This window comes from Rattus norvegicus, chromosome 16 (genome assembly GCF_021556685.1).
Source record: "Rattus norvegicus strain SHRSP/BbbUtx chromosome 16, alternate assembly SHRSP_T2T, whole genome shotgun sequence".
Lineage (NCBI taxonomy): Eukaryota > Metazoa > Chordata > Mammalia > Rodentia > Muridae > Rattus > Rattus norvegicus.
The window spans coordinates 76374520-76391759 of NC_141549.1; the positions used below are offsets into that span (position 1 = coordinate 76374520).

The following is a 17240-nucleotide window of genomic DNA, read 5'->3' on the forward strand; positions in this document are numbered from 1 at the left end:
ATTTTTCCACATGAGGTGCCTGGGGCAAGGTCAACGACAGGTAGTTTAAGAATGTGCCTGGACATCCAGGGAGTCGGTCGCTAATTGGCACGGGGAATAAACATTGGGCTGCTGGCTTTCACCTCCTGCAAAGCTGATTCTTCTGATTTAATAGCACTTGATGTTGTCTTAGACGTCCCGTTGGACTAGATGTTCCCTTGGGTCTCTTGGCTGTGGGCTGAGCAGCAGCTCAGTAAGGGAGAGCTGCCTTGGGACTCAGATCAAAGGCAATTTCTCCTCTCCCCTTCTGGCTCTCGAGACCAACAGATTAATAAGCAAGCCTTTGAATGTGTGAGAAGTGGAAGAGGGCATGTGAAAGAGATGCCTTTGACCAAAATCATGGCCTCCCTTCTGTGGGTCTTAGATTCACTGCCGTGATGTAGAAAACTGAGGTCATAAGTTGAGGTTCCCCGGAAGAACAGGTAGTATAAGGAAGAGGATTTCTTTCTCGCAGCCCACACTGGCTAGGCCGGAAGTGAGGTAAACTTAGCTTTGTCCTTAGGCTCCCGTTCCTGCTTCCTTCTTAATGTCCTTCTCCACTGTGCTTCTTTTCCTGCCCTTAGTCTCTCTGTCAATATGATCAGACACGGGAAATCTACCCACATCTACTTTACGAGCGTCTCAGACACTCATTGTCATGGGAAACAATCCGTGCTTACAATGGGTCATGAGCTTGTGCCTTCGCCTCATCAAAGTGCACATCCCATGCCCTTAACTGAACTGAAAAGACACCAGAGGCCCCTGAGAAAGCTTTGGTAACCATCCTGGAGGAGAGAATCTATGTAAATGCCTTTTTCCTCTCCAGCTGGGCCATGGCTGCTTTGCCTACCCTGACCCCAACAACTTCAAAAGGATTATGTTTTTCCAGGCAAATTAGATTTATGCAAAATATCCGTGAAATCACATGCCTGCCTCCAGGGCCTCCCTTACCTTAGAAGCTGTCAGGGGGCCAACCCAGGCGGTCTTCACTTGTAGCAGGATGTTCTTGCCATCAGAGAATGACAGGGCTTAGTGTGATGACACAAATCCGCAGGGGAGAAAAAAAAAAGGCCTTGAATCTTCCACTCCTCCTAGGCTTCCCCTCCCCTCGAGCAGCACATGCACAGAAACCCAAATACTCAGTCCCTTGAAATTTCTGCCAGTGGCAATAGTCAGGTCTAGCAATATACAAGCACACAGGCGAAACACTGCACACCTTAAGGATTTTGGTTTCTGCTATCAGTCTACGTGAGTCACACACACAACACGAAGCAAGAGCTATGTGTGTAAGAGAGATGTACCAATTGTAACTGTACGGGCAAGGAATATAAATTACCCTGAGTGTATATAAGCAAGCTTCTAGAAGAGCTCTTTATTACCGTGAGCCAAGTTAAGTCAAATCGGAGGGTAAGTACAGCAGGAGGAAGGTTTAAAAACACTGTCTCTTTCCACACAGGCTGGGCAGTGCCCTAAGATCTCTTCCTGCACAGTCTTCCAGATCCACTTTGCAACCCTGTAACTCAAACACCTTCAATATGCAGATGAGCGTGTACCTCATGTGCTAGAACACAACACCTTCACAAGTCCTAGCAGCAGAACGAAAAACGTTAAGACAGTACAGAGAGCTCGCTAGGACTGCCTTCGTTTCTTATGATGCTTGCCTAGTAGACACACAGAGCCTGAGGTTTGGATCTCAGCACCACACAAAACTGGAAGCCAACACTTTCAACCCCAGCACTTGGGAGGTAGGGGCAAAAAGTTCAGAACTTCAAGGTCATCCTCAGGAGTTCAAAGCTAGCCTGGGATCGACGAGACTTGCCCAGTTAAAGTAAAACAAACAAACAACAAAAACTCCACTTATGGAGAAGTAACCAAATGCTAATGTGGTCTGCCATAGAAAAGGGTCCACTAGGCAGGCACAGAGGTCCTACCGGAGTTAGTTACTGGGACATCATCGTCATAGTATGTCTCAAGAATTTCTTTTATGTAATTAACTTACCAATTAATGCAGACAGATTGGGGTATTTTTTGTTTTTGTTTTTGTTGTTGTTTTTTTACTTTCTGACAATACCAGTATGATTTCAAGTTCTCAAAGGCCACACTAGCCCTCTGTATCATGTCTCTGTTAACACCGCACAGGGCTGGCAAATTTTACAACTTGCTTCCAGGACTACTGGAGATCTAGAGACTAAGAACACACTGCATCTCTGGGGTTGCCTTGCTGTTCTTTAGGGCAATGGCTTGCCAACCTGACTTTCCACTTTACCCCCAAATTACCAACAGATATTTATGTGCAACTACTTAATGTGCCTAAAATCCGAGCCTTTAGTCCAGGTCCCAAAGTTGAGAGATGGAGGGTGGTTGTGATGTAACAGGACAAATACTCCAATAAAAGAAGTACCTGGTGTTCTGTAAAGCCCTGAAAAGGTAGCATAGACCAGTCAAGAAGGCAAAGAGCAGACTCCTAGAGACAACCGTGTGTAAAAGATCCCCAAACAGAGCCATCTCAAATTCACTATCACTTGCCCAAGGAAGCAAGCCCTCCTCAAGCACTCCTGCCATTGTAAACTGGGCCACTCTGACACACTCTTACCCTGTTCTGTCCCTTATCAACATTTATAGTCATGAATGGTGTTTCCCCTTGACCAGTTCCAACCACTATGATGGGAAGAACATGCCCATTTGCTTGCTGGCATTTAGTCCAGGTCTGGCACATGCTACATGCTCTGGCACATGCGTTGGAGGAATCTGACTGAGAAGACTATCCTAGGTTGAAAAACAAAAGACTGGACCATGGAGGGAGTAGGTGGCCTGAAGCAGATGGTGAAGTCAAAGAACATTGACCCAGAGATCACCTGGTTTACTTAAGAACAGTGCAATGGTGGAAGTCCAGTAGAGAAAGCAAAGAGGTCAGGCAGGGCTGGGCAAGCTCTAGGACAAAATATGGTTGTTCTGCTAGGGATAAAATGGTTCTCTAGAACATACATGGAGGTGGAAGAAGGGATCATATTTGTCATTACTATAGCATAGAAAATGTAGAAGAATCTAGACAGGAAATGGAACGTCTGGGTATGGAGCCTAAGTGAAGGAAAACAGCAGGCCCAGACCAAAGTCACCTGCACACCAGTGTTTATGGTGGCACTGCCCACACTAGCCATGCTTAGATGTCAGCCATTGGATAAACACACACACACACACACACACACACACACACACACACACACACATATATATATATATATATATATATATATATATATATATATATATATATATATAGAGAGAGAGAGAGAGAGAGGAATGTCGCATATACTCACAATAGAGGACTATTCAGCCACAAAAATAATGAAATCTTGTCATCTGAAGGAAGAAGAATAGAATTGGCAGATGCTATATGAAATAAAATAAGTCAGACTCAGAGAAATGAGTACCATGCTCTCTCCTCTCTCTCTCTCTCTCTCTCTCTCTCTCTCTCTCTCTCTCTCTCTCTCTCTCACATATGTAAAAACTGAAGAAGTCTACATGAAAGCAAAGTGGTGGTTTTGGAGATTGGAAATGGGGGTGGGGGTTGGAGAAAGTAGAAAGGGGTGCTTAGATTTGATTGATGTGTACTCTATGCATGTATGAAAAGACCACACCAGAGTGGACATGTGCAATCAATACATATTCATCAAAGAAGGATTAATAAAGCAAGTATGGGGGAGAAACCTGGCCAGAAGTGTTTCCTAGACCCACATAAAAGATTATGGCAGTGTGCTCTAAAACCAGACAAGAACTTGAAGGAAACAGGGGTGCCAAGGAACTTGGTACAAAACAGAATTCATCCTCTATTTGCCTTTACTGGTGGGGCCTTTGGCACCAGGGAAGAAAGAACCATTGAAGCTGCAGGAGCAAACATACAGGATGAATTTGATTTTTTACTGTTAGAGATCTCAGTCCCCGTGCCATGTCCTACTGTCAACACCTGGTACAGGTAACTACATACTCCAGAACAGCTTACAAGATTTGGACTGAAAATGTAAATTTAAGGAGAATCCGTAAAACAGTTAGTGATGTCCAAGTACAAAAAGTCTCCTCCCCAAATAGTCAGAATAGTAATTTTATAAAACGCCACTTAGGGTAGATCTTGAAAAAAAATCATTAATTTATGTCAGAAACCGAAGCAAGTTATCGCAACACTCATAAGCAGTGTCCATGTCAAGATTACACACCCACACTTAGTGTCATTGGCACACTTAGCTGTCTGGAATAATTACCACGTTGCCTTTACCTGCCAGCAGCTAGATCATCGAAGTCCTAAGAAACAGGAATGTGTTTCTGCTTGTACCTCTTTTTAATGTGTGTCTTATATAATTACCCACAGAAGACACTTAACCAGTATTTGCACACTGTTTGGAATCTAATTGGCTGATTAAATAAGCTTTCTTGGTTCCTTTCTTGATTGAGTTGTTGGATCTTGCCATGGGTAGCAACAGTTGGGGTGGTGTTGTCCTAAGATTGGAAAACCATCCCATTCCAATGCTGGAGCAAGAAGTGCTGTGAAGTCACGTGCAATAGCACAGACCTTTAATTCCAGCATTCAGGAGGCAAAGACAGGTGGATCTCTGAGTTCAAGACCAGCCTGGTCTACAGATCAAGTTCCAGAATAGCCAGGGATACACAGAGAAATCTTATCTAGAAAAAAAAAAGCCTAAATAAATAAAGGATCCTATGAAAGAGCGAGAAATAGAGGGAGGGAAAGAGGGAGAAGAAGAGGAGGAAGAGGAGGAGGAGGTGGAGGAAAATGAGAAAGGTGTCTTGACTTTGAATTCCTTGTACCTGGTTACAGTGGGGTTCATGACTTTACCAGATAACTGATATTGTACCTCAGTGGTAGAAGCTGGATTGGAGCAAAAATATAGAGACAGCCACAGCACTTAGGAGACAGCTGTGAGATGTCTGCCAAGTTCTATTCCTTAAAGACTGAACTATATGTCACAACATATCGAAAATTGGAATGCACTGAAACTCATCTTATGGTAGGAAGCTCCAGCATATATGAGTTATAGGACTCCTAAAATGTAAAACCCCTCAGACTTTTATTGAAATGCTTATTGAAATTCTCCCTGCATTTAGGAAGTTGGTTCTTTAAATAAAGAGTGACATTACAAAAAAAAAAAAAATTAAAGCAGAGTTTTGCCGAAAGAGTTCTGAGCAGGGTCAGACACAAATGTGAATTCAAACACAATGAAAGATCCTGATGAAATATGTTTTTAAAAAAAGAAACGTTTTTTGAGTGTGGAGCTCTCATCTTTCAGCAAAAGTAAGGAAGAGCTGCCGAAAACAAAAACAAAATTAAGAGAAGAAGGGGGAAGACTTTTACTAAAACCAAAGGTTCTCAAAAACGCACAGCAAGAGTGGCAGATATCACCTCTGTGCTTCCAGCCTGACAGTGTTTGGAGAATCGAAGTCAATGGCAAATTGAGTTTGTGAGTGTGGAGTCAAATGCACACATAGAAGCCAGAGATGACCCCCTGATCAAGTTATCCTTCAAACCAGGAAGTCTCCGACAGTGTTCTATCTGATTCCCTCTAAGGCACGTGGAGGCACATGATTGGTTTATAGAGGAGTGGGGTGTGGCCAATGGCAACAGGGCCTTCGAGGCTGAGTGTGGATTTTACCCTCTCTGGGACGACCCTGTGAGGAATCCCGAGCCTCTCCCTTAGCATGTCCTCCCAGGATGAGCCAGGTTGGTCTGGGTATCTTTGCATGCCATGTGCATGATTGCAAAACATGGTTATACTCTTCCCAACCTACAGTTCTTGAAGGGACTACACCTTTAATGTCTTCCTAGGGCTCAGAAAGAAACTGGATCTCAGAACGCTGTAACAGGCTGGTGAAGAGGCTCAGTGGGTAAAGGCGCCTAATGCCAAGACTGAAGCGCTAAGCCTGATCGACAGGACGCACATGGTGAGAAGAGAGAGCTGAATCATTCAAACTCTCCTCCTACCTACAAACTCAGGCACGCGCATGCGCACAAGCACATGCATGAGCACATGCACACAAGCGCACATGTACACATTCACACTTGCGCGCCGCACACAGGGTCACGAACACAAAAGACAAATTAGATAATAAAATAAATAGATCGTTGTCTCCTATAGCCCTCCGTTTAAAGGCCAGGTTGCCAACTCATCGATACTGAACTGAATGTGGCTTTTGTCTGCACCAGGCAAACAGAACATCTTGTCCCTGGGAGACACCCTTCCTTCATCTCCCCCGTTCACTAACTGCATCAGATCTTCCCAGCAACTCTGCAGATTTTACAGCATTAAACCACCTAACTGTCCAGCTGTTCTCAAGGGAGCAAGTAACGGCGAGAAGTTGAGCTTCCGGAACCTCTGTGGATGCGCCAAGCTCCAGATGGGCTTGCAGCCGCTCCATGACTCGTGGTCACGAGGGCAGTTCAGCAACCCCATAGCCTCCCCCAAATACCACCCTGCTGCTGAGGGTTTCACAAAGGAAGGTGACTCCCTCCAGCACCCTTTCTGCACCGTGAGACACGTCCTCCCTTGCTTCTGTCTTTTGGCTTGCCTTCCTCCACTTCAAGGGCGGGTGGGCACCACACCCCAGTGACAAGGGTTCTGAGGCTCTGCAGGCAGTGTAGTTCCTAGGCTGGAAACTCAAGCGATCCTCTGTAAGCAGATCCATTTCTGCTAATGGCTTGTGAATGTGCATTCTGAGCCCGCTGCACCCCAGGCACATTACCAACAACAATGTGGCACACATAGGAATTCATCCGAACCCAGCAAAAATCACTTAGCTTAATCACGCCGCCCTGATTTAATTTTAACTTTTCATAAAGCCTGAGAGATGAGTGGGCTGTGCTCGGTGTCTTATGGATTACTGATGAGACTGGGCGCACATCTGGCTGGTTCGTTCTTTTTTTTTTTTTTTTTTAACAAGTTCCAAAATGAAAGGGGTTAGGAAAGGAAGTTGATGAATAATTAAGAGGAGGCAACATCTGCAAACTGTGCACCCGAAACGCAAAGGGGGCTCTTTTGCTTCTCTCTGGTGTTCAAACAGCCAGCAAGCACCTGGGGGATCCAGGACAATGGCCTCATTTAATGAATTTGGGGTTGTGGCTGTGGATATTCGACAGGAAAGGCACCACACATATGAACCTGTGTACACACATGTGCCCATACATACATGCTCACACACGTGTGCACTTATGTAAATATACATGGTTACACATACAAATGGTACACAGATGGGAAAACGACATTACGACTTGTCTTAACCTGCATGTGGACAGTTCCCTAAGTGCACAATAAACTCCCAAAGCACTGTCAATTATAGAGAGAATTTTCTATAAGTATCACCTGTCAAAAAAAAAAAGTAAAAAAAAGCCCATGGCCAATGAGCTGAGGTAGGAAATAGGAGGTGGGACATTGGCAGGAAGAAAGGGGATTCTGGGAAATGGTAAGAGATAAAAAGAGAGGAGAGGCTGGAGATGTGCCAGGAAGGTCTGACAGATAACCAGCCACATGGCAGAATGTAGGCTAGAATACATGTGACATCTTCAATTATAATTTAGTAAAGTTGAGCCTTGCTATGCGGTCAAGGTATTTGTAAATATATTTTTGAGTCTGAATCTTACTTCTGGGTGCATGGGGTTGGGAGGCAACCAGGCCTAACTTCCACAGTCAGTGTATGCCACTACTCTTCGCAACTGCTAGACCAGAGCACATGGCCCCAGTCCCTCATGTGGGGTTTTACCTTCCCTCTGCACCCACTAACCTATGACACACTACAGGGTTTGCCTTTAAATTCTCCGCATTGCTTGTTTCTACCTGGCTAACCCTAAACCATGATAGGCAGGAATGGTGATTTTTGGCTGCAGACTAGAACAGAGATTAAGACGATGTTTAGCACAAATACATTAACATGTTAGCAATCTACTTGCTGAAGAGACTGCACAAATGACCTGCTTTGATTTGCAAGTACATGTATGTGGGGGGTGGGGGGAGACTGCACCAGGGTTTTCATGTTTAAATCTCTTACATTCACAATAACAGAGCCAAGGGGACTGGGCTACAGAGATACCAGTTAGCAGAACGGAGGTAAAGTATTGCAACTTAGAAGCCCTGCCCTTAGAAGAAGAGCTGTCCCTCCCCTGGGGACCTACAGTCCCCAGAAGTTCCAGGATCTGCCTTTGACAGAAACCAGCTCTGCTGAACCTACAAGTCAGGAGCTAAGCCCGGCCCTCTTCCTTTGCCCATGCTTTGTGAGCATTTACTCTCAGTTTCTTTCTGTGGGCCACAGTCAAGTTTGTTTCTGGGCATAGTCAAGAAAACCTGTTTATCCCAGAAAGCACTGGAGCACCAACAGAGTTGAGTAGAGACAGCAAAATGAAAAGACTGAGAATTGCTTAGGTAAAATAAAGAGTCCAGGGGTTGGGGATTTGGCTCAGTGGTAGAGCACTTGCCTAGCAAGCACAAGGCCCTGGGTTCGGTCCCCAGCTCCGAAAAAAAGAATAGAAAAATAAATAAATAAATAAATAAATAAATAAATAAATAAATAAAGAGTCCAACATCTTCCTAATACTCCTTCCTCTTCAAGCCAAGATAATTACAAGTTCCTCAGGCTGCCCTGTGCACTAGACTGAACTCTTTGACAGGATTTCAGTGAGTGGTGCTTTTTGTACCCAAGAAAAACTCTGTATATGTCTCAGCCTCCAGCATCTCAGGCTACAAATAGGCACCAGCACATGGCACAGTTAGCGAGCTTTAGAGAGATGCCTGTGCATTTTACCCCTGTGCTGGGGTATGTGAATGCCCCCCCTGCCTTGTTCTGCCACCAAATGGCCACCACATGCCACCCTGATAGCTTCTCTATTGGAAAAGCACCAGGTACCCATTACACCAAGCAGAAGGGCTTCGTGAAGGCCCCAGAGCCCGATGTGTCCAATTGAACCCAACATGTCCAACCCTTGCCAACAGGAGATACTCTGCCTTGAGCACCACTTCTCAACTCTCCTATCTGGGCAAGCATACACAGATCGTCAACTCTGATCCTGAAGTTCCTGCCATCTGGTGGCTGCCAAGCACCTCCCTTACCTCCCAAAGGCAAGTCCTGTCAGTTGGCTTTGCTCTCCTGACAAAAATACCTAAGCTTTGTTTAGCTTAGGCATGGAAAGATGCCTGTTTTCAGCTATCCGGCTGTTTGCTATGTGCCTTGGAACTGAGGCCAAGGAGCAGCCCTGGAGGCTGATGGGCCAGGTAAATTCATCCAGCAGACTGGATGGAGCAGTGAGGGGTGCTCCTCATGCCCCCAAGGAGTTTTTCCCCCTGCTAAGCCTCTACCCTTTCTAAAATTTTGAATTTTATTTTTTTAGATTAATATATTATTCTTCCCTTTCTTCTCTTCAAATCCTCCCATATACTTCTCCCTCTTTTAAATTACCTCTTTTAAACTAATTTTTGGTACATTTTTGGTACACACACGGGTGTGTGTGTGTGTGTGTGTGTGTGTGTGTGTGTGTGTATGTATAGATATATATTCCTAAATATAACCTACGCAGTTACTACTTGTTTATACTTTGTTATAATGTCTGTTTACAGAGCTGAGCATTATGTATTGCAAAAACATTGCTGTGCTCATCCCTCTGGTGAAAGCCTATTTCTCCCACCTTCAGCGCTCTTTAGTTGCCCGTAGCACTTGGGGTTGAGGTGACCTGGACTTCCCACCCCATGCACTTTAGCATGTCCGTTGCTGTTGTCCTGGTTCAGCTGGTGTTAGGCAGTCGTGGTGGTGAGACCCTATGGATGTAGCTTTTGACATTACTAGGAGGCACAGTCTCACGACAGACTCCCTGATCTTCTGACTCTTAGAATCTTCCTGCCCCCTCTCCCATAGTGACCTCTGAGCCTTGGGGATAAGAGTGTGTTGTAGGTGTATCCACTGGGACTGGGCTCCACAACTGTGCACCTTGACTGGTTGTCGTTTTCTGAAACAGCCTCTTGATGAGTTCCCTTGATGAGGGGTGACAGCTAAGGTGATCTGTGGGTAGAAGAACAACTGTTTAGACGGCAGCTAGAGATTAAGCTGGTTTAGTAAAGCAACAGTTGTAGGTCCTTCTCCAAGATCCATGACTTGTCACTTAGTAGTTGATCTCCAGTCCCAGGTGTAGTTTCCCTCTTGATGAGCTCATCTTCAGCCCAATTCGAGAGCTGTTGGTTGCTACCAAGGTGTGTGTGCCACTGTTGCATGTTGGGTTATTATGCATACCGACCATCACTGTGGTTCACAGGTACAGGACTGTTGATTGATTCCTCTCCTTTGGAAGCTTGCACGGTTCCAGAAGAGAAGTCCTCCGGGAAAAGGCATTCAGGTCAATTCCTGCCCGGTGAACTTTGAGCCCTGAAATATACAGTGTCTTCAGCTATTCAGATTTAACTTTCACCTCTGGAGCAAAACCTAGTAGGACATGTGTTTGGGGAGGCTCTTGGACAACTCAAGAGAATTCTTGTATTTGTTATTGAATATTTCATTACGAGGTTTCTGGTCCTTGGAGGAGCATGGTCACCCAGATGAGAAAAGCTCATTTAAACTCTAGCCACATATTTTCACCCAGACATGTAAGTGTTGTTTATTTTTAGCTGAGTAGTAAAGAGTATGGTTCTTGGTGACTTTTTCAGACATCCTCAGTGTTTCTTTGGAATTTACCTCCTCCCACCAGAGCCTCCATTTCCCGATTTCCACAAACACATCACTCGTGCCCTCCAATCTGCTCTAGAATGCCCTAAAATTCCCCCACTCTACAAATGCTCCCCTTTTACTTCCCTGGTTTCAGTCCCACTCCAGAACATATACTCCCTTCAGAAGATTGGGAGCTAGGAGCCTTTGATGAGAGAGAAAATGCAATGTTTGTCTTTCTGGGTCCAGGGTATAGCACTCCATATTAACCTTTGTAGTTCTGCCTATCTACCAAGAATGCAGGAGGGAATGAGGGGAGAGGGACCTCTCGTTCACTGTCAGTAGCACATCCTCTATGGAAATCACTAGAGAGGATTCACCAAAAGCTAAAAATAAACCTAACACGTGACCCAGCTACACCACTCCTTGGGTCCTGTGTTTCCTTCTAGCAGCTTCAGCATTTCAGTCTTCACATTTAAGTCTTTGATCCATTTGGAGTTAGTTTTGGTGCAAGGAGACAGGTACAGCTCTAATCCATTCTTCTGCACGGTGGTCATCCAGTTTTCCCAGCACCATTTGTAGAAGATGCTTTCTTTACTTCAGTATATGTTTTTGGCTGTTTATCAAATGGCTGAAGGACACTTACTCTTGTTCTTTAATTTTGTTCCATCATTCTGCACCTCTGTGTTCGTGCTGGTACCACACCGTGTGGATTGCTCTGGCTCTGTAGCATATCTCAGTGGATATATCTAGAATGGAAACCCTCCCGGCATTCTTCATTTGCTCAAGATTGGCTGGCTACTGGGGGGTCTTTTGTGGTTCTGCATGAGTTTTGGAGCGGTGTTTTCTATTCCGCTGAGGAATGAGATGAGGACATCTATTGGGATTGCATTAAATCTATAAACAGTTTTTGGTAAAATGCTTATTTTCATTCTATTAATTCCATCAAACCATAAGCATGGGATGTGTCTCCATCTTCGAGTCTTTCCCCCTTCTCCATCTTCCGAGTTTTCATTTTGGGGTCCTTTCCTCCCTTGCTTATGTGTATTCATATTTTCTTTCCTTGCGTTGGTTGTAAATGAGAGGGAATCCATTCTCCCCTTTCTGTGTGTCTGTTGGCATAGAATAGGTAGAGATTTGTGAAATTCGGTTCTGTATGCCGCTACATTGATGAATTTGTTTATCATTGCTACATGACCTCCAGAGGAATTTGGGGGTCTCTAATACATCATGTATAGTATATATCACCTGTAATTAGGTACAATTTGACTTCTTCTTCCCCTATATGTATCCCCTTCATTCTATCCTTTGGGCACAATATTAAAAAGGAATAGGGATAGTGGGCACCCCAGCTTTCTTATTTCAGTAAGGTTGCTTCAACGTTTTCTCCATGTAGATGATGCTTTTATGATGACGAGTTGTGCTTTCTGTAGCCCTGCATCTTCTAGGATTGGTAACATGAACTCCTTTTGTTCTTGTCCAGACCTTTGTCTGCATCTGTTGAGGTAGTCATGTTTTTTTTCTCTTTAAATCCACGTATGGGTTCTATTACATCTACTGCTTCATTTATGTTAAGCCACACATGATGAAGCCAACTCGGTCATAATAGGCAATCCTTTTGAGAAATAGCTATATTCCGTTTATAAGTATTTTATTCTGCATTTGGAGTCTGATCACTGGGGACATTAGCCTATAGTTTTATTTTATGGTTATGTTATTACCTGTTTGGGTGTCAGAGTGATGCTGGCTTCAGAGACAGAGTTCAGAAACACTACTTCTCTTTCTTTTCCTTTCTTTTCTTTTCTGTGGGTTATGAATGATTGATGTAGATCTTCGAATGTCTGGTAGACTTCTGCTGTGAATCCATCTTGCTCCAGACCTTGTTTTCTTTAAGCTGGGAGGATTTTTATTACTATTCCAATCTCTGCACTTGTTTTGAGTCTGTTTATGCCTTCTTCTTGATTTAATTTTGATGGCTTGGCTGAGTCTAGAAATGCATCCATTTCTTTTAGATTTTCCAGCGTAATGAAATACAGGGTTTCTCATTTTTAATATTCCCTTATTATATTCTGGGCTTCTTCAATATCGGGAAATCTTTCACTGATTACTCTGTCTTCTGTTAATTTGGGGTCTCTTTTCCTTCTTTGTGCTTAGTTGGGCCAAGGGTCTGTCAATCTTGTTCATCTTCTTAAATATCCAGCTCCTAGAGTCACTGATTTTTTTTGTGTGTGTGTTATTTTTGCTTCAGTTTTGCTGATTTCTGCTCTGATTTTTATTATTTCTTACATCAGTTGGGTTTGGATTTGGTTTATTATTGTTTCTCTAAAATTTTGAGTTGCATTATTAAGTCCTTTAGCTGGGCTCCTTCTGCTGCCCCCACCTTGGATGTTTTTTTGGATATTTTTTTATTTGCATTTCAAATTTTATCCCTTTTCCCGATTTCCCATCCATAAACCCCCTACTCCATCCCCCCACCCCCCATCCTCCTGCTTCCATGAAGGTGTTCTCCCACCCATCCACCCCTTCTTACCTCCCCACCCCGGCATTCCCCTACACTGGGGGGTCCAGCCTTGCAGGATCAAAGGGCTTCTCCTCCCATTGGTGCCCAACAAGGCCCGTCCTCTGCTACATATGCAGCTGGAGACATGAGTCTGTCCATGTGTACTCTTTGGATGGTGGTTTAGTCCCTGGGAGCTCTCGTTGGTTGATATTGTTGTTCTTATGGGGTTGCAAACCCCTTTGGCTCCTTCACTCCTTTCTCTAACTCCTCCAATGGGGACCCTGTTCTCAGTTCAATAGTTGGCTGCAAGCATCTGCCTCTGTATTTGTTATGTTCTGCCAGAGCCTGTCAGGAGACAGCTATATCAGGCTCCCGTCAGCATGCATTTCTTGGCATCAGCAATATTGTCTGAGTTTGGTGGCTGTATGTATATGGGATGGATCCCCATGTGGGGCACTCTCTGGATGGCCTTTCCTTCAGTCTCTGCTCCAAACTTTGTCTCTGTATTTCCTCCTATGAATATTTTTGTTTCCCCCCTTCTAAGAAGCATCAGCACTTTGGTCATCCTTCTTCTTGAGCTTCATGTGGTCTGTGGATTGTATCTTGGGTAATTCGAGCTTTGGGTCTAATATCCACGTGTTGTGTGGGTTTTGGTCTTTTTGTGTGTGTGTGTGTGATTGGGTTATCTCACTCAGGGTGGTATTTTCTAGTTCCACCGATTTGCCTGTGAATTTCATGAAGTCACTGTTTTTGATAGCTGAGTAGTACTCCATTGTTGGATGTACCACATTTTCTGTATCCATTCCTCTGTTGAGGGACATCTGGGTTCTTTCCAGCTTCTGGCTATTATAATAAGGCTGCTATGAACATAGTAGAGCATGTGTCCTTGTTATATGTTAGAGCTTCTTTTGGGTATATGCCCAGGAGTGGTAAAGCTGGGTCCTTGGGTAGTACTACGTTCATTTTTCTGAGGAACCTCCAGACTGATTTCCAGATTGGTTGTCCTTCTGCTTTTGTGCGTACTCAGAGCTATAAATTTCCCTCAGAGCACTACTTGTCCACAGTTCCAGGCTTTATTTGGTTTTCATCTTCATTTGGTTCCAGAAAACTTTTGTATGTCTTTGATTTCTTCTTTGACACATCCGACGTTTACTAATGAGTTGTTGTTCCATCCCGTTGAGTCTATTTCCTGTGGTCTTTCTGCTGTCAACTTTGCTTTATTCCATTCTTGTCAGATAGGACACAAGGAGGATTTCAATCATTTTGAATTTTAAAAGAACTGTTTTGTGTCCCAGGATACGGTCTGTGTGATCCTGGCTAGAATTTGGGTGTTGGTGTGGTATGTTCTGTAGATATCTGTTAAGTCCATTTGGTGTGCAATATCAATTAATCTTGATGTATCTTTGCTTAATTATTTTCCAGATGACCGGTCTATTGGAGAAAAGTGTGGTACTGAGATCACCTACTATTAATAAGTTGATGTTGATGTAGGTCTTTCATCCAGTCATGGACTTTATTTTTATGAAGTTGGGCACCCCAGAGTTTGGGAAATATATGTGTAGGATGGTATTGTCTTCTTGGTTAATTGTTCCCTTAATTAGAACTAAGTGTCCATCCTTGTCTCTTCTGATTGGTTTTACTTTGAGTTCTATTTTGTCAGATATCATGATAGCAGTGCCTGTCCACCTCTGGGTCCCATTTTGACCGCAGCACTTCCGCCAATGCTTTTACTCTAAGACGGTGCCTCTCTCTAAAGCAAAGCCATGCTTCTTGTAGACGACCGATGGATTTTGCTTGTTGACTTATCCAGTCAGCCTCCATCTTTTGGAGAATTGAGGCCATTTCAAGTTATTATTATAATGTATGTTAATTGTGATCATTGCGTTATTGTTGTGTGTGTGTGTGTGTGTGTGTGTGTGTGTGTGTGTGTGTGTGCTCTCAGTGGTGTTTTATATTTTAGTAACTATGGCTTCATATCTCTCTCTACAGGCTCTGACATGCCCGTTCCCCTCTCCAGTCCAGAGTGATGTTTCTTGTATTTTTTTCTTTAGGTTTGGGTTTTTGGATATAAAATCTGTAGGCTGTTTGTGTTGTGGAAAGTTCTTTCTCTTTCAGTTGTGGCAAAGAGTTTTGCCTGCTGAAGTATTCCATGCTGGCTGCCATGCCTCTTAGGACTAGGAATGCATTGTTCCAGGTTCTTCTGTCTTTCAAAGTTTTCATTGAGAAAGCGGCTGCACTTCTGATGGCTTTCCCCGTTGTGCGTAACTGCATCTTTTTTTTTTCTCTCGCGGTTTTCAATATACTTCTCTCTGTTATATACACTTAGTGTTTTAAATATGGTAGGCCCTGGGGGTTTCCTTTGATGGCTTGTCTATTTGGTGTTGTTTCCTTCCACCAACTTCTGTCTTCCCCATCTACAGTAGAGCAGTGGGGACTAAGATTCCAAGAAGAGCCAACCTAGCCTTCCCCCTCCCATGACCATCTGTCGTTACTGAGGAGACCGTATGAGCAATTCAGTGGCTACGACAACATACACTGTGTAATGGGTGATGGAGCACCCAAAAGGTCCCCAGTGATCTCTTTACAACTGACCTAAGTTTCTTCTTCTTCTTCAGTCTAAGGGGGTTGACAGGGCATTTTGTTTTGTGCTATTTCGCCTGTGAAGAAGAAACATAAAGCCGGGGTTTGCCATCAAAAGGACCTGGACCTAAAATTCCGCTTGCCCATTATGGCTCCTGAATTTGACTACACTCCTAAGTTACTATCACTCTTCACTCTATAAGATAAGAAATGTTTAAAATGAGATAATCCCAAAGCTCCCCTAGGGCAAAGAATTTTACACAGTCCTCACTGCATGCCCAGAATAGTAATAGGCACAATATTGTCAACAGTGAGAAAATTTGAGCCAGATGCATATACAAAATTTCTTCTATGGCACTTGCAATGCCTTGTATGTGAGAAATTGCCAAGAGCCAACCGTGACTGACAGTCTTGTTCCTCACTGGAAGGAAGCCACAGAAGACAGGGCGAGCTGCTCGCATGCCTGAGAAGCACGGACAGATGACCCTGGGCACCTGCTGTGCCACCTCAGCAGCCCGTTAGCTCTTTCTCCCTGATCTTTGAGGCTCTCCACAATTCCTCCCTTAGTGGTTCACTACTCCAAAATGACTACAGGAGATCAAACATTCTACACCCCAAAATACACTCCGTCAGTATATTTTGAGCCGCTTTTCCGGGGAAATATCAGACAGCAGGCCTTTTGTACAGCATATGTGCATGTCTAAAGTAAATCTACATCAGTAAACTGCCTGGATTAGGAAGCAGGCTGCTCTAGATAATCTTATTACCTAAGCAAACAGAGAATCATCCCCCGGTTTGTTTCTTCCTTCATGCTCCTGCGATTTCCATGACTGCTCCCCTCAGATGCCCCTTTTGTAGCTCTGGATGTTTCTACCAACTTCAATTGCATGCTCTTCTTCATGAGGCCTCTATGTGCATGCATATGATCATATGACTTCCCTCCTGTCAATCAAATTCACGGTCGGTCAAAGAACCTGAAAAAGAGAGGACCTTTTCCCAACTCCTATCTGTCCACAATATAAATATCCAGAAATCTGGCTAATTCTGGAAGGCAGATTTTCCCCCTGGAAACGACTTATTTATCACCTTTGCATATTCCTTGTGCTGTGCAAGGTCTCTGTAAAATTCTTTTCCTATTTATCATGTGTTCTCCCAGACTGAGAATGGATTTCTAGAGCCATCTCTGCATTTAATTCCCCCCCCCAAACACATGGACGTTTGTAGGTGCTAAAAACGAAAGAAAATGAGGCAAAAAGATGGCAAAAATCCATAAGAGTGATGTTGTCAGCCCATGATACAAGACCAGGGACAGCAGCTCAATCCTTAGAACCCACATACAGCTTGAAAAGAAGTGACTCTGGAAGTTGTCCTCTGGCACCCATACAGGTTCTCTCTCTCCCTCTCTGTCTCTCTCTGTCTCTCTGTCTCTGTCTCTCTCTCTCTCTCTCTCTCTCTCTCTCTC

General features: G+C 44.0%; 2 protein-coding genes across 4 annotated transcripts in view; one reads left to right on the forward strand and one right to left on the reverse strand.

Annotated features, from left to right (window-relative positions):
- Window positions 1–17240, forward strand: part of Erich1 (glutamate-rich 1) — a gene marked incomplete at its 5' end in the record, with an annotated part of 52793804 nt that overhangs the window by 45503960 nt on the left and 7272604 nt on the right.
- Zmat4 (zinc finger, matrin type 4) overlaps window positions 1–17240 on the reverse strand; it is a 430441-nt gene that overhangs the window by 349121 nt on the left and 64080 nt on the right. For 2 of the 4 annotated variants that reach the window (XM_087589121.1, XM_087589120.1), the window contains exon 2: window positions 970–1046. The gene's annotated coding sequence lies outside the window, so the exon portion shown is untranslated. 4 annotated transcript variants of the gene reach the window in all.